The sequence below is a fragment of the Scyliorhinus canicula genome, chromosome 5 (assembly GCF_902713615.1).
Source record: "Scyliorhinus canicula chromosome 5, sScyCan1.1, whole genome shotgun sequence".
Lineage (NCBI taxonomy): Eukaryota > Metazoa > Chordata > Chondrichthyes > Carcharhiniformes > Scyliorhinidae > Scyliorhinus > Scyliorhinus canicula.
This window is the reverse complement of record NC_052150.1, coordinates 126743092-126765366: the sequence shown is the minus strand read 5'-3', so window position 1 is coordinate 126765366 and position 22275 is coordinate 126743092. Positions and strand designations below refer to the sequence as shown.

General features: G+C 50.5%; 1 long non-coding RNA gene across 1 annotated transcript; it reads left to right on the top strand.

The window, feature by feature from the left end:
- The first annotated feature begins 10336 nt into the window (after nt 1-10336).
- Nucleotides 10337-21572, top strand: LOC119965634. Its single transcript, XR_005460579.1, has 3 exons — nt 10337-10463; nt 16863-16926; nt 21147-21572. It is a non-coding gene; the product is annotated as an uncharacterized LOC119965634 (long non-coding RNA).
- The last annotated feature ends 703 nt before the right edge of the window (nt 21573-22275 follow it).

Sequence of the window (22275 nt, the reverse complement as noted above, 5' to 3'; positions counted from 1 at the left end):
GTTTTATAATGTTTGTGTTCAGAAATAAATATTGAGGTGCGTGTGCGTGAAGATGTGCATATGTACGTGACTATATACAGAATATGCTAACTTATATACATAGGAAGCTGTCGCTAGTGCAGATATAGGGCAGATAAAGCAGTAAATAAAACAATATTTACAGATGTCAAAACGATGAGGTAACAAAATTATGCAACATTCAGTCTATAAGTTTAGTCTCTGTGGCGGGCGACAAATTCTGGTTGACCGCCTCAAGGGTGGATCAAGGGCCACCTGCACTTGGATGGGCGGGACTGCCTCCAATGCGGTGGTCGCAGAGGTCGGCAGGATTGCTGGTAGATCGGTGGCCTCGTGGCAGGGCGCGTCCGGAGGAAGCAGTGTGTGAGGTGGGACGTCACGGTTGGGTGGCGGGTGTGGAAGTCTGCGCAGTGCCCGCCTGTTGCATCGTAGGAAAGAGCCAATAGCCATGCGAGCGAGGAACGATCTCGGGACGACTTACTTGACCACCACAGCTGTTGCGGACCAGCCACCGTCAGGCAGCTGTACACAAACTCGATCAGCTGGGACCAGCTTGGGGAGATCCGTGGCATGGGCGTCGTATGCTGATTTCTGTTGGGCCCGAGACTGCTGCATCTTCTGTATGACCGGGAAGCTGTCAAGGTCTGGAATGTGGATGGCTGGAACCATCATTAGCAGTGTGCGGTTCATGAGAAGCTACGCTGGAGACAACCCAGTGGACAGTGGAGTCGCTCTGTATGCCAACAGCGCCAGGTTGAAGCCTTACATAGTAATCTTTTGACGATCAGGACCCCTTTTTCGGCCTTCCCATTTGACTGTGGGTAGTGGGGGTTGGATGTGACGTACTGAAAGTTGTATAGCCGGGCAAAATCTGACCACTCCTCGCTGAAAAAACAGGGGCGTTGTCACTCATCACCGTGAGTGGTATCCCATGTCTGTCAAATGTTTCCTTGCATGCCTTGATCACTGCTGCCGTCGTGAGGTCAGACAGATTGACCACTTCGGGGTCATTGGAAAAGTAGTCGACCAGGAGGACATAGCCACGCCCCTTGGCGTGGAAAAGGTCAACATCGACTTTGGACCATGGGGAGGTCATTATCTCATATTGCTGCACAGTTTCTTTAGGCTGAGCTGGCTGAAATTTTTGACATGTAGGGCAATTGAGGACGGTGTTGGCAATGTCCTGGCTGATGCCTGGCCAGTAGACTGCCTCCCGAGCTCTACATCGACATTTCTCGACCCCCCCAGGTGACTCTCGTGGATTTGGCCGAGCACCATAGCTCGCATGCTCTGCGGGATCACAATTCTGTCAAGCTTCATGAGGATGCCGTCTACCACCGTCAGATCGTTCTTGACATAGTAAAACTGGGGACACTGTCCCTTCTGCCAGCCATTCGTGAGGTGCGGCATCACCCACTGGAGCAGAGGATCCCTGGCCGTTTCCTTGCGAGTTTGAATGCCCCTCTCATCAGCGGCCGGAAAGTTGGAGGCACAGAATTGCACCTGCGCATCGATTTGACATACTATGTCAGTCTGCTCACACGGTGTGGTGATAGACCTGGAAAGGGCATCTGCAATAATTAGCTCTTTGCCCGGGGTGTAAACCAGGTCAAAATCGTAGCGGCGTAGCTTGAGAAGGATGCGTTGTATCCGTGGCGTCATGTCATTGAGGTCTTTTTGGATGATGTGAACCAATGGCCTGTGGTCCGTCTCAACCATGAATTTAGGGAGGCCATATACATAGTCGTGAAACTTGTCGATTCCCGTTAGGAGGCCCAGGCATTCCTTCTCAATCTGAGCGTACCGTTGCTTAGTGGGCGTCATGGCTCTAGAGGCATATGCAACTAAGGCCCAGGAAGAGGAATCATCCCATTGGAAGAGCACCGCCCCAATAGCATCCTGGCTTGCGTCAGTGGATATTTTTGTCTCCTTGGCAGGGTTGAAAAAAACCAGCACCGGGACTTTGGTGGGTTTTTCCCTCAGCTCACGCTATTCTTTCTCATGAGCGGGTAGCCACTGGAATTCCGTCGACTTTCTGACGAGATGGCGGAGGGCTGTGGTGTGGGACGCCATGTTGGGAATGAACTTCCCAAGGAAGTTGACCATCCCTCGAAAGCGGAGGACCGCCTTCTTGTCCTCTGGGGTCTTCATGGCGCTGATTGCCAAGACCTTGTCAGCATCTGGCTGCACGCCTTCCTGCGAGATGTGGTCGCCAAGGAATTTGATTTCTGATTGATCGAATGAGCATTTGGCCCTGTTGAGTCGGAGGCCATGCTCGTAGATCCTGTGGAAAACCCGCTTGAGGCGATCGATGTGTTCTTGAGGAGTTGTGGACCAGATTATGACATCGTCGACGTACACTTGCACCCCCTCGATGCCCTCCATCATTTGTTCCATTATGCGGTTAAATACCTCTGAGGCAGAGATGATGCCAAAGGGTTGTAGCAGTAGCGACCGAACGGGGTATTGAATGTGCACAGCTTGTGACTGGACGGGTCCTGCTGTATTTTCCAGAACCCCTTGGAGGCATCCAGCTTCGTAAAGAATTTGGCATGAGCCATCTCGCTGGTTAACTCTTCTCATTTTGGTATCTGGTAATGTTCCCTCATGATGTTGCGGTTTAAATCTTTTGGATCGATGCAGATTCGAAGCTCCCCTGATGGCTTCTTGACGCAAACCACGGAGCTAACCCCATCCGTGGGCTCCGTGATCTTCGATATGACGCCCTGGTCCTGGAGGTCTTGCAACTGCTGCTTGAGGCGGTCGTTGAGGGGTGCCGGCACAAGACGCAGTGCGTGAACCACAGGGGTGGTGTTTAGTTTCAGCAGGATTTTGTATCGGTATGGGAGTGTGCCCATACCTTCGAACACGCTATGGTATTGCGCTATGATGTCATCAATTTGAGCCTGGAAATTTTCATCAGGTGAGGCCGTCGCCTGTGAGGATGACATGTTGTGGACTCGTTGAACCAGGTTCAGGAGTTTGCAGGCCCGAGCACCGAGCAGGGACGCTCTGTCAGGTCCTACAATCTCAAATCACAGCGTCGCTTTAAGTTGACCTATTGGATACTCCAAGTTGGCATGAGCCACTGGCAGCAATGGCATTGCCATTGTAGTCAAGGAGCTGGCAGGCCGGTGGAAGAATGTTTGGTCTGGCGCGGATGGTGTCGAGATCGGATTTCGAAATGAGGTTCGCTGATGCATCGGTGTCCAGCTTGAAACGGATGTGAGCCTTGTTAACTGTAAGGGTAGCACACCACTCGTCGTCTGGATCAACACTCAGGATTGGGAGGTGTTTCACCATCATTGAGAAAGGCAGCGCATGCTTAGTAATGATGCCCACCCGGAATGGAGATTTGAGGCACGTGGCGTCAGGCTCTGGTGGGCTGTCGGGGTCGGTGTCTGGCACAGCCTGCTGTACCGAACGGACGCTTCTGCATCGTGGCTGGGATCGCTGGATGCTGGGCAGTGGAGCAGATCTGCAAAGGGCTGCATAGTGGCCAAGCTTGCCACACTGGAGACAGTGTCATGATTCTGCCGGACATTTCCGCTTTAAATGGGCGGAGCCACAATTTGGACACGTCATGATGCCAAAGTCATCGCGTTCCGTGCGCCAACGCGCATGCGCAGTGCGGTCGAATGATGTACGCACCTACGCAGGCTGGTCATCGGTCTCGCCGTCCCCTCGGTCGTGGCGCACATGCGCTGGAGCCCAGGAAAAGCGCGGGAAATGGCCACTCTCATTAAGACTCAGGCCCTGCATTTGTGTGATGGCCTGCACCCGTTCTGCCTTGTGGGGGGTTAGCTTTGCCGTTTCTGCCGCCCTGATGTGGGAGTACCAGTTGTTAGCGTGGTCTTGGAGAACGCACGTTTCGATGGCGATGGTGACGGTGAGCTGCTTGACATTCAGGAGCTTCTGGTGAAGGGAATCGGAGTGGACCCCGAAAATGATCTGATCCCGGATCATGGAATCAGTTGTCGAGCCATAGTTGCATGACTGCGCGAGGATGCGGAGATGGGTCAAAAAGGACTGAAAAGATTCATCCTTACCCTGAAGCCTCTGTTGGAAAACATACAGTTGAAAGCTCTCATTCACCTCAATGTCACAGTGGCTGTCGAACTTCAGCAGGACTGTTTTAAATTTCGTCTTGTCTTCGCCTTCAGAGAATGTAAGGGGGTTGTAGATGTGGATGGAGTGGTCACTGGCTGTGGAGAGGAAGTGTGCGATCTTCCTGGCGTCCGATGCGGCCTCGAGGTCGGTGGCTTCAAGATATAGCTGGAACTTCTGTTTGAAAATCTTCCAGTTTGCACCGAGGTTGCCGGTGATGCGGAACTGCGGGGGAGGGCGGACGCTATCCATGTTACCGGAATGCTGATCGCTGGTCAAGGCAGATGACCTCAAGGTGAGTCCGTCAATTCTCAACATCCAGACCTGGTACCATGATGTGTTGAGTAAGCTGGGTCTATGTGGACTGTGTTTGATGCAGTGTAGCGAGAGACAGGCTTCCAACACTTGATGAGATGCAACACAATTTTATTTAACATCTAACTATAATACATGCTTAACTGTGGGTTGACACTATGCTGACTTGACTGGAGACCTGAGGCTAGCCTGACCAGACTAACTGACTACCACATGGTGTTTGCACTGGCTGTTGCACACGAGCTCTGATTGTCTCAGAGGCTGCATCCCGAGAGAGCGGAAAAACTGGTGCCCTCTGGTTTTATAGTGGTCGTGTTCTGTCTGGTGATTGGCAGCAGTGTTTTGTGTGCTCACTGGTCATCTTGTGTGTCAATCACTGCCTGTCTGCACTCCATCATATACATGGATGTATATTATGACACCACTGATCATAATGTACCGACCTCCCACATCCGAGACTATTCTACCCGTCTCAAACACCACCCGCTTATTGATCAGGATCGCGACCCCTCTAGACTTTGAGCCTAGTCCCGAGTGAAAGATCTGACTGACCCAGCCTTTCCTCAATCTAATCTGGTCAGTTACTCTAAGGTGCGTCTCCTGCAACATTACCACGTCCGCCTTCAGTCCCTGAAGATGCATGAACACACGTGCCCTCTTGACCGGCCCATTTAAACCTCGAACATTCCAGGTGATCAGCCTAGTTGGGGGGCTCATTGCTCCCCCTTCGCCGATCAGCCATCCCTTTTTTTGGGCCTGCCTCTAGCCCATGCTCCGCCCCCGGTCTGCCCCCAGGTAGCCTCCGCCCCCAACCTCCTCTCTGTCCCTGAGCCCAAGTCCCTCCCTCATCAGCAGAATATTTACCCCCCTCCCCCCCAGTAACAACACTCTGTAACCCAACTCCTTTAATAAACCCAACATATGCACACCCCACTGCGCTTCCGTGAGCTAGCCCGCTGAGCTAGCTTGGTGACCCCCATCCCTGGTGCCGGATAGTCTCCCACCTATTGTTCCTCCCCCATCTTCCCCCCCCCCCTCATACAAACATACTCCAACATCAAACAATCCTCACACAATTTCCCGACAGAAAAACACCAAGATCTAAATAAGCACACCTCCATCCCCCAACAGTGCAAATGAAAACCTTAACTCACTCAGCTCTACCACTGGTCCCAAATCAATGCAAAAGGCATTTCAAACAGCTTCCACAAAATGAAAAACGAGAAACTTTTTTAAAAAAAGAATAGAGAAAACAAATAAAAACAAGAATGTTGCAGCAAAGTTCAAAAGTTCTCAGTCCACCACCAGTCCTTTCCTTTTCGCAAAGTCCAGCGCGTCCTCAGGTGCCTCTAAATAAAAGTGCTGTTCCTCGTGCGTGACCCAGAGACGGGCCGGAAACAACAGTCTGAACTTCACCTTTTTCTTAAAAAGGATCGACCTAACCTGGTTGAAGTCTGCTCTTCTCCTGGCCACCTCTGCACTCGGATCTTGGTAGACCCGCAGGATAATCTGTCCCACTTACAGCTCCGTGATTGTTTGGCCCACTGTAGAATGTGCTCCTTATCTCTCACCACCATTTCCCTGGGGGGTGGGGGGGGAGGGGGTCTTGTGGTTGCGGCTTCATCGCAAGGACTCTGTGAGCCCTGTCCACCTCCAAGGGCCGGGAGAATGCCCCATCCCCCAGCAGCTTCTCAAACATGTCTGCGATGGAAGCCCCAGTGTCCACTCCTTCGGACCCCTCCGGGAGCCCAACGATTCTCAAGTTCTGCCTGCGGGTTCTATTCTCTAGGTCCTCCACCTTCTCCAGGAGCTTCTTCTGCTGGTCTCTCAGAATCCACACCTTCAACTCCACCGCAGTTTGATGTTCCTCCTGCTCAGCCAGCGCCTTCTCCACCTTCTGGATCGCCCAATCTTGGGCGTCCAATCTAAGCGCCTGCCGCTCAATTGACTCTTTTATCTGGTCCAAGCAGTCCCGTTTCTGCTTAGCAAAGCTTTCCTGAATAATTAGCATCAGCTGCTCCGTTGACCGCTGGGTCGACAAACCAGAGGTCCGGTCCTCCGCCATACTGTCTCCCGCTGCAGCTTCAGCCTAAGCGTTCTCTGTCTTTCTGTTTCTGCCTTTCCGAGCACTTCTAGTCCTTCTCTCCATGCACCGATGTGGGAATTCAGTACATAATTGCCTCTGTCATCAGTTTTACAATTCAAGTCTGGTAGAAAATCAGGGGAAAAGGTCCAAAAGTCCGACCGAGTGGGAGCGACCGAATGTGCGACTTACACCTTCATAGCTGCCACCAGAACAATTCATCAACTGTTAATGGGCGAGTACCAGTGCCACATGAAACACGACTATTTCCAAGGGTCTGATTCGCCGGAGTCAGGATTGATACTCGAGAGGCTGACAACGTGCAACTGGATATAAGCACTCCACTCCTCACACACACTCATCACAGCCAACAAGATGGCAGCAAGAAGAGCGGCACTGCGATTCACCGATGCGGAACTGGAGACCCGACTAGACGCAGTGGTGGAGAGGCGGCTTCCCTGTACCCGGGGTGGGGAGGATGTTGCCGCCCGCCGCTGTGCTCTAGGCCTGGGCGCAGATGGGAGGGGCCGTGAGCGCCGTGGACAATACCACCAGGACCGGCCAGCAATGCAGGAAAAAACTGCAAGATCGCCTCAGGGTGGCCAGGGTGAGTAGGCAGCCCTGTGCCCCTGGCACTAACCCCAACCCACACACACATGTAACCCCAACCCTTCCCCCCCCCCAACCCAGAGGGCAACCGAACCCCTGCCCTGCTCTACCTGCCAACACCTATAGTGGCCACTATGGCTGGGTGTCCTGGCCACGAAGGCCATCAGCCATCCACCCCCTGTGCTGCATGCGTCCAACTATGTATGCTGTGCATTTTCTTAATCCCCCCCCCCCTCAACCAGGAGAAATCGGCCACAACCGCCATGTGTGGGAAAAGACCCAGTCACAGCGGGCCATGGCTGAGGGCTTCGGTGGCATTGCCCGGGTGCTGGCCAACATGGCACAGACCCAGAGGGAGGTGGCGCAGTCACTGGCTGATGTGGCACAGATCCAGAAGGGGGTAGCACAGTCACAGCATGATGTGGTGCAGTCCCAGAGGGAGGTGGTCCACTCCCTGTGCTCAATGGCTGTGAGTGTCAAAACCCTGGTCTGGGCAGGAACGGTCCGCCAGGACTGGCAGCGCCAGGTGGCAGGGGGAGCTTCTGGGGTTTGCTCCGCTCGCACCCCATCCCTCATGGATCTCGGCTATATCAGCAAATCCTGCTGTCCGGGCATCCTGGTGGGTTTGGTCCACAGTGAAATGGATGTATTGAGCCGCCTGGGCATATAGGCCCTCTGTGATGGCGTGGACGCAACTATGCACCGAGCTCTGTGAGACCCCGGACAGGACTCCACTCGACGCCTGGAAGGACCCTGTGGCGTAAACGTTCAGGGTGACAGTTTGACAGCCACTGGGAGCGGGTGTCTTCCCCATACACTCGGGGTGCCAGGTGCATTATGATCTCCTGCTCCAATCCTGGTCAGCCAGAGTCTTGAACGCATGCCTGGTCCGGCTGGTCCTCGAATGACAGGCACAGGTACAAACTAGGCTTCCTGCGGCACATCCTTCCTACATCTTCCTCCTGGGCCTGTTGGATGACTGGCTCCCCATCCTCACCGGCTGCCTCCTGTTCCTCTGGGGCAGGCTACACTGCTGCAGGGCCTTCTCTGAGCAGCACCAGCTCATACAGCCCCATTGTATCCCCAGGGTTGCGCCGACTAGGATATAGGCTACCATTCCGAGGTCCATTGTTTGCAGGCATGAAAGTCAGACATGTTAGCATGGTGCTTACCCCGGTGCCCAATCAGGGGTCCACCAGGCTACACAGTGGCCTCAGCCTGTCCCCTCATGTCCCCCTGCCCCCTCCTTCCTCATTCCCACAGCCACACCTGCCATTCTCCCTGGCACTCTGTCCTCCACACCCCTGGTCGGTGCCCGGCACCGTGGGACCACTGGCCCTGGCACCCATCCCTGCTGCCAGGGATACCGGTGGCTGGCATCACCCATGTCAGCGGTGCAATCTGCGGCCCCTGTCCGGTGCCCTCTTGTAGGGACTACTGTGGATGTTGTCCGTCGCTGGGCAGCTGGGCTGCCCCATCAGTGGGTGGCGGCTGGTTGGGGAGGGAGAGTTCATGGGGTGGAGGGTGTGATGGGGTGGAAGAAGAGGCGTAGAGTGCGGCAGTGGTGGGGTGGAGAGTGGGGCTGGGATGTGTGGGTGGTGGAATAGGGGCACCCAAATGGCCGGTGTCACTCTGCACAACTAAAGGCCAAGGTGGGCGCTCAGTGGGGTGCGCAGCAAGATGGCTGCCTTGCAAGCCGCAGCACTGGTGGTCTGAGCCTCGGTGCCCCGCTCCCATGGGTGGCTACCTCAACCTCACAGCCTATCCCCTGGTCACCCTGCATTAACCCCACCCCCATTCAGCCCTGCCAGCGACAGAGGCTGAGCATTGTGGAGGCCCCGGAGAATACCGGTCACGCTCGCTAATGATATGCAAATGGTATATATTGTACTTGTGGAGTAGAACGCATTGATGCTGCTGTCGAGGCACCGGAGCATGGCATTCTGTGCAGGTTAGTTTTAATTGGTGCTCTCCTGGCACAGACCTGGGCCCCCTGCTGTATATGCTGCCAGATAGAAGACGGGGCTGAATGTCACAATTTTGACGTCCACGGCTGATTCTCCGTCCAATCACTTTTCACGATTCTGGCGTCGGCTGATGGAGATTCCCGCCCCATATATCTGTTAATATCCATGATTGTGACATTCAGCCCCGTCTTCTATCTGGCAGCACATACAGCTGGGGGTCCAGGTCCGTGCCAGGAGAGCACCAATTAAAACTAACCTGAAAAACATGCTGCTCTTCAGAAAGGAAACTGCTTTTTGACTGCAGCAGGTGCTGGAAGTAGCTGGGATATACTTATTCAGAAGAAAGAAATAACAGCAATTGACCAGCAAGCCAGAGAGGGGACTCAATTGTCAAATGCAGGGCTGGAAGCCGTCATGTAGGATGCTGACAGGAGGAGATAAATCATCTTCCCACTGGGTCCAGGAGGCCTCTAGACAGACACCGCAAGGACCGAGTCAGCATCGACTCAGAATGCAATTCAGAATCTTGATCCTGAGGATTTGGATTCAGTGCTTGAAGAATGTTTTTTTTTAATTTAGAGCCCCCAATTATTTTTTTCCAATTAAGGGGCAATTTAGCGTGGCCAATCCACCTACCCTGCACATCCTTGGGTTGTGGGGGTGAGACCCACTCAGACACGGGGAGAATGTGAAAACTCCACACTGACAGTGACCCAGAGCAGGGATCGAACCTGGGACCTCGGCAATGCTAACCACTGTGCCAACGTGCTGCCCTAATGCTTGAAGAACTTTAATGGATTCAGACAAATGGTCGAGCTTTGTGAATGCATCATCCAACAACTCTCCTACTTAGGGGCTTTTTACAGGAACTTCATTGCAGTGTCAAAGTAAGCCTACTTGTGACAATAAAGATTAATTATTATTACCCACCACACCACATACCTCAAACACTACTCGATATAACAAACACCCATCACACAGCCATCAGCAATATTTTGCCATCAGGACTCATACTTACCATTCATATCACCTGGCTGGGTTTTGAAAGGCTACAGTCCTACATGTCCTAGCTGTTTTTTTTCAGTCATGTGAACTCAGTGACCTCTGTCATGAGGGAATCTTGGTAAGTTGCTATCTTACCATCAGCTCAATAAAGACCTCTCGCTGAGAAGATACTAATGAAGCACAGCTGTCTTTGAACATGAAGCATGGTGCCAAGGAGAGGATTTAAAATAGACTTTCAAAGCCCTGGAACTGCTACAGAGAATCCACAGCTCATAAAGGCACACGGAAAAGTTCAAATCTGCTAAAAGTTGTTGGAATATGGACAAAGAAAGCGAATACAAACTGAAGTAACGTACTAGGTGAGTGAACATGGCTGTAAACTTGCCGCTCCCAGGAAAATGTGACAGAACAGGCAGTTCTTCCATTTGCAGTGGCAAAAGTATGAGTTAGCAACAGATTTAATTAATAAGCCAGAGCCGATAAGTGTAGTCACACACCTGGCGCTGCTGGACAGGGCTGCTACAAATTGTATTCCATCCTACACCTATCTGAGGAACAAAGCAAACAGGCAACTGAGATTTTAAAAATTTTGAATGCATATTTTGAATCCTGAGTGAACGTTACTTATGAATGCATGTATTTAATACCAGAGTTCAAGGTGCAAATGAGCCCATTGAACAGAATCATATACATTTGGGCAGCTAAAAGGTGATCTGATTAAATATAGGATACTCTTGGGCACCCTTCAGTGAGAGCAAGTCTGCTAAAAGAAGGGAAATGTACACTCACATAACCAATGGGTGTGTATGTAGTACTAGTACTAATGTATAGTACTAGTAATTCACCTGTGTATTAGTATCATGTTCTGCCATTGTGTTACAGCTCTTATGTTGTTGACCTTGTGGGCTCCACCTATGGGCCATTGTGTGGCTTCACCCACAGGGGGATATGTTGGGACATGTACAGGCTCCGCCCATGGCTCCTCCCCTTGAAAGGAAGTATAAAGAGCAGTTGACCTGTAGGCAGTCCACAGTACTGTACTAGTCACAGGCAGGCTCTGTTCTAAGCTGATTAAAACCTTGGTTTTCTTCTACTCGTGTCTTTGAGTGAATTGATGGTCGCATCAATTTAATCAGCTTAAACACAACTATGGAATCAGCCCTCAAATCTGATCGACTGGAACTCGATCCGCAGGCTGCGGAGGGGAAAGAAATTTTTTTGCAATGGCTTCGATGCTTCAAGGCCTATCTCGCTGCCGCTTCCAGGCCGTCCGTCACCGATGAACAGAAGCTGAGCCTCCTCCACGCACGGGTGAGCCATCGCATTTCTGTTCAGCTCGACGAGGCATCCTCATACGCAGACCCCCTCGTGATGCTCGTGATACTTACGGCCCATGAACGAGGTCTGCACGCGACACATCTTCACCACTCGCCGCCAGCGCCCGGAGAGTCGCTAGATGACTACCTACGCGACCTCAAAGCCCTCCCATGCAACTGTAATTACCAGGCCGTTATGGCCACTCAGCACATGGAACTCGCCGTCTGAGACATCTACGTGGCGGGAGTCCGGTCGAATTATGTGAGACAGCACCTGCTCGAAAAGGGGGCCCAGGATCTGGACGACACGGTAACGTTAGCCACCTCTCTGGAGGTTGCGTTTCAGAGCCTTACAGCGTTCCCGGCTGACCACGCGACCCCCTCGTGGGCCCCCGACCAAAGACTACCCCACGCAGACTGTGCCGTGCAGCCGCCCGGCCATCATGGGGGGCTACCCTGCTATTTTTGCGGCCAGACTCAACACCCCCGACAGCAATGCCCGGCCCGCAACGCGAACTGCAGCAGCTGCGGAAAAAAAGGACACTTCGCCAAAGTTTGCCTGACCAGGTCTAAGAACTCAAACTCACAGACCTGATCCTCAGACTCACAGGCCCGCAGACCCCGCAGTGTGGCAGTGTGTCTGCCGACTCCGCCCCCTGCAGACGCGTCATCAGCCTCGTGCTATCAGTGGGGCCGGCCATCTTCCAGCCCTCGCAGCACGTGCGACACACGGGGGCCACCATCTTGGCCATCCTCCCCCATGCGGTCGGCCACGTGCGATCCATGGGGGCCGCCATCTTGGACGCCATCTCCTCAATGCCTGCCACGCTCGACCAACGGGGGCCGCCATCTTGGCCATCCTCCCCCACACGGCTGGCTATATGCAGCCTCGCGACCCTAAAAGTCGACCCTCCCCCTCTCTTCGCAAACCTCACCGCCAACTGCAAGCCAGTCGCCACCAGAAGCAAGTGGTATAGCATGCATGACAGGATGTTCATTAGGTCCGAGGTTCAGCGTCTTTTGCGGGGGGGGGGGGGGTGTCATCGAGGCCAGCAATAGCCCCTGGAGAGCTCAGGAGGTGGTCGTCAAGACCGGGGAAAAGTTCCGGATGGTGGTTGATTACAGCCAAACCATTAACAGGTATACGCAACTCGATGCGTACCCACTTCCCCGGATTGCAGACATGGTAAACCAGATCGCGCACTACCGGGTGTTCTCCACAGTGGATCTGAAGTCTGCATACCACCAGCTCCCAATCCGCCCGGACGACCGCCACTACATGGCGTTTGAGGCAGACGGCCGCCTCTTCCATTTCCTCTGGGTCCCCTTTGGCGTCATGACTGGGGTTTCGGTGTTCCAAAGAGCAATGGACTGAATGGTGGACCAGTACGGGCTGCGGGCCACATTTCCGTACTTGGACAATGTCACTATCAGAGGCCATGATCAGCAGGACCATGACGCCAACCTCCACTGATTTCTCCAAACCGCACAAACCCTCAATCTCACCTACAACAAGGAGAAATGCATTTTCCGCACAACCAGCCATCCTCGGCTTCATCGTGGAGAACGCGGTCCTAGGGCCCGACCCTAACTGTATGCGCCCCCTCCTTCAACTCCCTCTCCCCCACTGCCCCAAGGCCCTGAAGAGGTGCCTTGGGTTCTTTTCAAATTACGCCCAGTGGGTCCCCAATTATGTGGACAAAGCCCACCCACTAATCAAGGCCACCATCTTTCCACTTGCAACTGAGACCCGCCAGGACATCGTCAAAGTCGCGATGCGCGCGGTGGACGTGTCCATCCCCTTCCAGGTGGAGAGCGACACATCAGAGGTCGCTTTCACCGCCACCCTCAACGAAGCCGGCAGACCGGTAGCGTTCTTTTCGCGCACCCTCATCACCTCTGAAATCCGACACTCGTCGGTCGAAAAAGAAGCCCAAGCCATTGTGAAAGCCGTGCGGCACTGGAGGCACTACCTCGCGGGTAGGAGTTTTACCCTCGTCACCGACCAATGATCGGTAGCCTTCATGTTCGACAATACGCAGCGGGGCAAAATCAAGAACGATAAGATCTTGAGGTGGAGGGTCGAACTCTCCACCTATAACTACGATATAGTATATCGTCCTGGGAAGCTCAACGAGTCCCCAGATCCCCTGTCCCGCGGCACATGCGCCAGCGCGCAAGATGGCTGAGTACGGGCTATCCACGATGACCTCTGCCACCCGGAGGTCACCCGGCTCGTCCATTATATCAAGGCCCGCAGCCTGCCCCACTCCACCGAGGAGGTCAGAGCTATGACCAGGGACTGCCAAATCTGTGCAGAGTGTAAACCGTACTTCAATCAACCGGATAAGGCCCACCTGGTAAAGGCATCCCGGCCCTTTGAATGCCTCAGTATCGATTTCAAAGGGCCACTCCCCTCCAATAACCACAATACATATTTCCTCAACATCATAGATGAGTTCTCCCACTTCCCATTTGCAATCCCCTGCCCCGATATGACCACGTCCACTGTCATTAGAGCCCTGCATAGTGTCTTCACCCTGTTTGGTTTCCCCAGTTATGTCCACAGCGACCGGGGCTCGTCGTTCATGAGCGATGAACTGCGTCAGTACCTGCTCAGTAAGGGCATTGCCTCGAGCAGGACTACCAATTACAACCCCAGGGGAAACGGGCAGGTGGAGAGAGAGAACGCGACGGTCTGGAAGACCGTCCTACTGACCCTGTGGTCCAGGAATCTCCCAGTTTCTGTTGTTGTCTTTGTTGTGCTTTTTGTTGTTGTTCTTGTAGTTTTTGTTGTTGTTCATGTTGCACTCAATGACTGTTCTGTGTGGATGATTTGAGTCATTCTCAAAGTTGTTGGTATCAATGTCCTTTGTGGTATCTGACATTTCATTGAGCATTTCGACTTGAGGATTATGAGAATGATCTGATGTTGCATTGATCCTGGTCACATCAGCCATTTGTGGTTGATGTGATTCCTCTTTGATTCCTTGTTGCTCCTCTTCTGACGTCATTTCTGGTTGATTTGCTTCATCATTGATCTCTTGGTGCTCCTCTTCTGTAGTCAACGTCGTCAAGATTTCAGTTTCTTGTGGGTTGTCAAGAGTGGATGAGGTTTTAATTGATGCGGTCTCACTGGACTCAATAGTTTGATTGTTGAGTGCTTCTGTACAGACGAGCTGAGATCTGTCAGTCTCGCTGTGATCTTACATATTATGTATGCTGATTGTGCTCACTGTGTCACTGTTCTCACATAAAGTGGGTAGAGATTCATAGTCTTCTTCTGGTTGCTCAAATAAGGTGGATAGACCTTCATGGTCTTCTTCGTGCACGATTGGCGCTCTGGAGTCTTTAATTGCTTCCATTCTGGAGTCTGTCAACGAGCTCTCTGTGGAGACTACCATCGCTCTCTCTGTGGAGTCTTTCATCACTCTCTATGAGGAGGCGTGCAGTGTTCGCTCTGTGGAGTCGATCTGTGCTCTCTCAACGGAGTTGGTCAGTACTCTCTGCGTGGTGTCATTTTCAATGATCTGCCATTGCATCATGGTATTGGATTCATCTACCATGAGTATAGTCGTGTTGAGCTTTTCAACCAGGTTGCTGTGCTTTTATGATCATATCCATACTACTCAGCCTGAGTAGTATTCTTTGATAAACAAATCATCTGTGGTTTGGGATTTGTTTTTGTGCGTTTCACTTTTAATTCACAAATCATCTTCTTTGGATTTGTTATTGAGCTCTTCACTTTTTGTGCTGCAAATTGCTAGTTCTGGGGTTCTGCGGAAGTTATTTTGAACTGCTGGTAGAAGTTCAGGCAATGTTGTGCCTTTTGAGGTTGAATTTTTGGGTTTGTGCCTTTAAGAGTCTTGTTTGTGATTTTCGAGCATTTCCCCTTTAAGTGGGTGGGGTCTGAGTCTTCTGATGCCATGACACTCGTGACGTCGTGCATAGCAATCGATAGCACATGCGCAAATCGATTTTCCTTTACTGTGCGCTTTTTCTTCAACTGCGCATGCAGATCCATCTTTGAATGGTGTTCGATCTTTTTCTGACTGTGCATGCGCAAGAACGATCTGCGTCCAAAACGTCTTTCTTCAATTGCGCGTGCACGGCTGCGGGTTCCTGTGCAGGCGCAGAACCAGATTTGAGTCTTTCGTTCCTCGGGCAGTTTAAAATGTGCTCAGACACCATTTTAACTTCTTTAGACCTGTGGAGAAGAAATTTTTCGGTGTAGTTTCTTGGTAAAAAAATTAATGTTATTTTTTTCTTGCGATCTGCACTTTTCAATCGCGATTTCCAGCGTTAAACCTTTCTGTTCTGATAATGACTGTTTGAGTTTCACAGCACTCATTCCCTGTACAATTTGGTCTCCGAGCATTGAATGTCTTAAAGCAGCATTGTTACTGGTGTTACAGTGATCTTCAAATTTTTTGAGTATTACTTCTAATTTGGTGTTGTCTTCACCTTTCAAGTAACTAAAGCAGTTATAGATGTCTCTAGTTTCATATCATGCTAGTAGCAGTGCTATTTTCATTTCTTCAGAGGCCGTGTTCAAATCATTAGGTATGATTATATTTCAAACATTTATTTTTAAAAATTCCAGTTTTGACTTAAATTACCGGTTGTTTCCAGCTGCGGTGGAGTTCCAACAATTCCATCAAATCAGCAAAGTCTCCCTACATCGAATGTCCAGTATGAATTTTCTTCTCTTTCCGATCTTCCTTTGACTGCATCTTGTGTAATCTTCTAGTAAGCATTCTGAAGCCAGCCCGTATATTATTTCTTATGTCTGAATAAAGCTCATAGTCTTCCAGTTTAAGTAAGTGCTTTATTTAGTAAGTTTGTTCTCTCTCCAGAGTTTATACTAGATGTTACATGAGAGCTGTCTGTCTGTGTCCTGTTCACTAGCTGCCGTTCCTGTGAAGAGTCAGCTCCTGGCTTTCGACTGTCTATTTTAAACATCTCTAGTGCTCCCACTAGTGGTTACTTTAACCCCTATAAAGTGATGCAGATCACTACACATATATTGACAGGGAAACTAGATAAACAGATGAAAGAGGGGAAAAACTCAGGCACTTAGTTGGACAGCTGCAGACCTTTCCCAGGATCAAAGACCTATCAAGAGCTCAGGGTGGAGGCAGGATGGCAGTAGGGTCCTCACCCATTGTTGTTTTCCACACAATGCAATTTGCTCAAAGAATTCAATGAAACTAGGCAAGCTCAGACTTACTCTTTATGAATCCACAGTGGCTCACATGAAGCACCCAATTGGTACAATTTCATACATTTTCACAAAACTGTAATTTGTGCTCTGTTATCTCTTCCGCCATCTTTCCCAGAATTCTGGGTGCATGTCATCTCACATAGCGACTATACTATTTTTATTCTATTCTATTTTTAGCCTCATCAGTTATTATAAATTATAATATATTTTTTCCTCAGTGAATAAGGATCCCTAGCCAACAGATGCCAAATGGAGTATGTCGTGAATCAGCAATGAGCAAATGTATGTAAAATATGCAATGATCAAGCTGAAAGCAATTTTCTCTTTGATGGTTCAAAAATTGATCTGCTGAGGGCCAATTGATTAAAATACATTACCAGTCTTTCAAAGCATAAATTGAAGACCCAAATGTAAATATAGTGTCTACTTTTCCCGTGTACTCCAATGGTTTCAATCATGTGTGAGCCTTTGTGATCATAGAACTCCTACAGTGCAGAAGGAGACCATTTGGCCCATTAAGCCTGCACTGACCCTCCAAAACAGCACCCTACCTAGGTCCACACCCCTGCCCACCTCTCTAGCTCTGTCAACTAACCTGCACATCCCTGGACACAAAAGGCAATATATCATGGCAAATCCACCTAACCTGTACAACTTTGTACAGTGGGAGAAAACAGGAGAACCCGGAGGAAACCCCCGCAGACACGGGAGAACATGTAAACTCTGCACAGCCAAGGCCGGAGTTGAATATAGTCCCTGGTGCTATGAGGCAGCAGTGCTAACCACTGTGCCACCCTGCCACCCTTTTTAATTTAAATCTTCTGTTTATATAACCTTTGCAGCATATTAATAGATATGGGGCTGGATTCTATCAAAATGGGGTTGTATCCCCATGCCGGCCTAAAAACGCAGGCTCTATACTCCTGAGTTTCCTGAAAAAAATACCAGCCGATTCACTTACCGATCGGCCGCATGCCCGAGGATCTGTCCGCCCGATCTCTCCCTTGGCCGCCCATAAGCCCCCCCCCCCAGTGCCCAATCCCCCCCCCCCCCGCCCCACACCAGGGTGGCTGCGGATTAAGTCCACAGCCGCCACGTGAGAGTCCTGACCGGCCAGAGCATGTTAATTCCACGCCGTCGGGAACTCGGCTGGTCAGATCGGAGGTTCACTGGGCGGGCCCCGGCAATGCCCCCCCCCCCCCCCCCACCAGTCATGTGGCGTAATTCGCGAACACGCGGATATTATATTCGGGGCCCGGAGAATCGCCAGAGCGGCGCCGGGCCTGATTCTGTCATGAAATTTGATTCTCCACCTCCATGCCAAACGTGATTTTGGCACAGACCTGCGGAGAATTCAGCCCATGATGTTCAATATTTATGTGGCACAATCAGACTCTTAAATCCAGATCACAGAAATTTGCATGTATATATGCTGCTGGAGCTGCCGAATCACGAGGCCCCCCCACCTATGCCCCTCAAGAAGATAGCTCGGGTATGCCTAACAACCTCCTCATGTGGCTTATGGTTCCCTTCCCTGCTGCTGGTAGAGTACCAGCGATCCTGAGATGAGACCTCTAAATGGCTATTAATTGGCCACTTTAGGCTTTCAGTTGTTCTCCAGGTCAGAAGGATGAGTTTGACTTTCACTGCCCCTGACTTAATCAAGGAAAGTTGGGAAGGCTACAAGCACTACACCATCCACCTTCCAACCTGATTATACAGTCTTCACCCACCTCCCAGCCTGCTCCTGGAGTGAGGGGAAGGAGAGATTCAATTTTTCCCTAAGTGTACAGTTAGTAAAATGTGCCATTTGACAATTAACTTATCGACCTTGATAATTTGTGTCAGATTGTTAAACCTTTTCCTGCACTGCATTTATATTTTTGGAGCAGCAGTTCAAACATTGACCACTCCTACTTCCCACTGCCACCTGAGCATTTACCCCACCATATTTACTTATTGCCACCTCTCCCACCAAACCTCCAGTGCATCATTTGAAAATCTTGATGTTAGCTCTCTTATAGTATGTTCAGCCATTGCTTAAAGTATCTGCACATATTCAGTTTTCAAATAATTCCTTTCCATTCCTGCCGCTGCAATGCTTCTCTTCCTTAAGAGGTGCAGGCTATCTTTAAGTTGTGCAAGCTCTTCGCAATATCAGGCTCTCTGTTGATGTGTGCAACCAATAAATGCCACAGGTAGCAGCATTACAGCAGGCAGCAATTGTAAAGCAACAGGCAGCACTAACCTATTACTAAAATGAAAGCAACATTGGTAGAGTTGTTACCATTATAAGATTGTCTGTCAGGTTCACAGTGTGGTCCATTTGTGTCTCCTGGAAGCTACATATATTAATACACAGGGCCCTGTTCTTTGTAGACAGAAAGGCATTGGGCTGGATTCTCTGATTTGGAGACTATGTCCTGACACCGGCGTGGGAACGGTGGCCTTTTATGACCGAAAAAATAGTGCAAAATGGCCGCCGATCTCCCCTCTGCTGGGTGGCTAGAAGGCACACATTGTAGAGCACCCAGCTTTAGTTGCCGACACGGTAGGAGAATTGCGAGGCCCGTGGCTGCACATGCGCATGGCGGCAGCCTGCAGCAGCCGCACCGTGCAACATAGCGCGGCTGCGTGGACCTGGCCTGCAAAATTGTGCCCCCCTTTGGCCAGGCTCGCCACCCTCGGACCACCCCCCCCCCCCCCACCAGTGCCCCCAACCCCTGCCAAAGCCCCCCCCCCCCCCCCCCTTGCCCGCAGATCAGCTCTCCCCCGACTGTGGTGATGCTGGATTCAGTCCGGACTTTTCCCCAAAACATAGCATGGGTGACACACGCCGTCGGGTACTCGGCCCATCGGGGACGTAGCAACGGGGGGGAGGGCTTCAGATAAAGTCCTGAGGCCGCCCATATGGCATGCGCCATACTCCTAGAGTATGCCGTTTTGGAGAGGGCGGAGCATCGCAAAAGCGGCACCACCCCTGATTTCGGCACCAACATGGATTTTCCGGCCAATCGACGAATGCGATTTTGCCGTCGGAGATAGGAGAATCCCATCATTGTGCCTGGTTAAGTCAAACAAAATAAATGACAGCCATTCGCTGAATCACTCCCCAGGGCAATGACTTGACCAATCAGGGTTGAGCTGACTGGTTTAAATTTTTTTAAATGCTTGACAGTTATCTGATCAACTGATGCATTCTTCACGGAAATGCCTCTGCCAATTAAAGTCCTCTTGTCACCAATCAGCATTCTTTTCTCATACTGTGCAAATTGTTGTTTTCCCCTTGTATTGATATTCTTGTGAAATGTCCCGTTGAGTACATGCCGAAAAGCTTCCACATATCTCTTTTCTCAGCAATTACTTGTATTTTTTTCAATTTAGTGTAATGCATTCGCTGCTCACAATGTGGTCTCCTCTACATTAGGAATTCCAATTACAGGCTTGATGACTGCTTTGTGGAACATGTCCATGTGGTAGGCAAGCTAGAAACCAACTTCCAGACATCTGTCATTTTAATTCTTGTTCCCACTCTGACTTTTCTATTTTTGAACCCCTGCTCTGTCCCAAGGAAGCTCGAGGTAAGGTCAAAGTATAGCACCTGATCTTTCAACTCGAGGTAAGGTCAAAGTATAGCACCTGATCTTTCAACGGAGCACTTTGCAGCCCATTGGGCTCAATATTCATAGAACATAGAACAGTACAGCATAGAACAGGCCCTTCGGCCCTCGATGTTGTGCCGAGCAATGATCACCCTACTCAAGCCAACGTATCCACCCTATACCAGTAACACCCGCCCCCCCCCCCCCCCCCCCCCCCCCCATTCACCTTATTTTTTTTAGGACACTAAGGGCAATTTAGCATGGCCAATCCACCTAACCCGCACATCTTTGGACTGTGGGAGGAAACCGGAGCACCCGGAGGAAACCCACACAAACACGGGGAGGACGTGCAGACTCCGCACAGTGACCCAGCCGGGAATCGAACCTGGGACCCTGGAGCTGTGAAGCATTTATGCTAACCACCATGCTACCGTGCTGCCCCAGTTGAACAATTTTAGATTGTGATTCCTACCCCTGTTTTAGTTTGTTGGTTTGTTTGATTTTCCTCTCGTGTTCCAATCTTATTTTCATTTCTTTGCTTTGGGACAGCATCTATTCAGGATCCAGTCTTTCACACCTCCTGTAGGCATATCTTTTGTTTCTTTTCTTCCCCTTTACCACCTTTCCTCATTTAAACTTTCCTGTCCTCTGCCCTATTACAGACCTTCCCATGGTACTCCCCCCCCCCCCCTTTTAAATTGTTGAAAACCTATTACATTTCTAACCTTTCTGGGTTCTGGTGACAGGACGATGACCTGAAACTTTGGACAACAATTTTCCAGCTCTTCTCATTGGCGGGATCTTCTGAAAAATTCCAGCCATTAACATTGTTTCTCTCCCGACAGATGCTTTCATACCTGCTGATTGCTTCCTATGTTTTATGTTTTTATTTTGAATCAGATGCAGGAATGGGAACTGACATGCTGTTGAATTTTCTCTAAACACTCCTGAGGACACAGAAGTCAATTTAGAAAGTCGTACTCTCACTGCAGTGAAAGATACGTTGACTGAAGATGCACCCGTTCAGAAGGTTTCTGACGGAAATATTTTATTTACATGCTGATTACTGAGTAATGTTCGGGACGTTTCAAAGAATCAGAATTCCTGAAGACTAACCACCACGTGGATGATCTTTTTTCATTACCAACCTGAACCTGATAGTTTTCCTCCTTCTCTGTCACTGCTTCCCTGGTGTGTCTGCTAAGGAGTGCTGGAGCTTCCTCCATTCTGTTGACGCACGGGTGGAGCATAAGTGTGGCCTATGCTCCACCCGTGCCATTTCATGGCTACTGAATTCGGATGACCTTTCCCTTCGCAAAGAAAATAAAGATCAATTTAGATCAAATAAAGATTGAATTCTCCAAAGTTTCTGCTGTTGTTCAGTTGTAATAATTCTGCAGGTATGGGCTACCAAATAATCCCTTCATTTCTCATTCAAACACCACATCCTTGATTGAGGGAATTGGAATAAGGAACATTGGAATAGTGGGAGGTCAATATATGGTGAGTGATGGTTTGGTGTTTTTTTGATTGTTTTTTTAAAATATTTTTTATTCTCCTCCTGTTTCACATTTTCTCCCAAATTTATACCCACCAACAATAAACAATAATCAGTAACAAATATGTCAATCCCCACATCAATAACAACGATCCCATCCTCCCACCAAACCCCAAACATTAGCCCGCATGTTCACACAAACAAATGACAAAAAGGAATTAGAGATCACCCATAGTCACCATTAACACACACGCCCCCAACCTTCCCACCCACCCACCCCAACTAATGTTTGATGTCCAGTTGTTGAAAGTTCCGTGCACCAACGCGCATGCGCAGTGCGGTCGGCCGACGTACGCACCTGCGCATTAGGGTTGTCGGCCTCGTCGTCCACCCGGCTGTGGCGCGCATGCGTAGGGACCCGGGAAAAGCGCACGAAACAGCCACTCTCCTCGATGCTCAGGCCTTTTATTTTTTCAATGGCCTGCACCCGTTCTGCCCCGTGGGAGGCCAGTTTTGCAGTTTCCGCTGCCC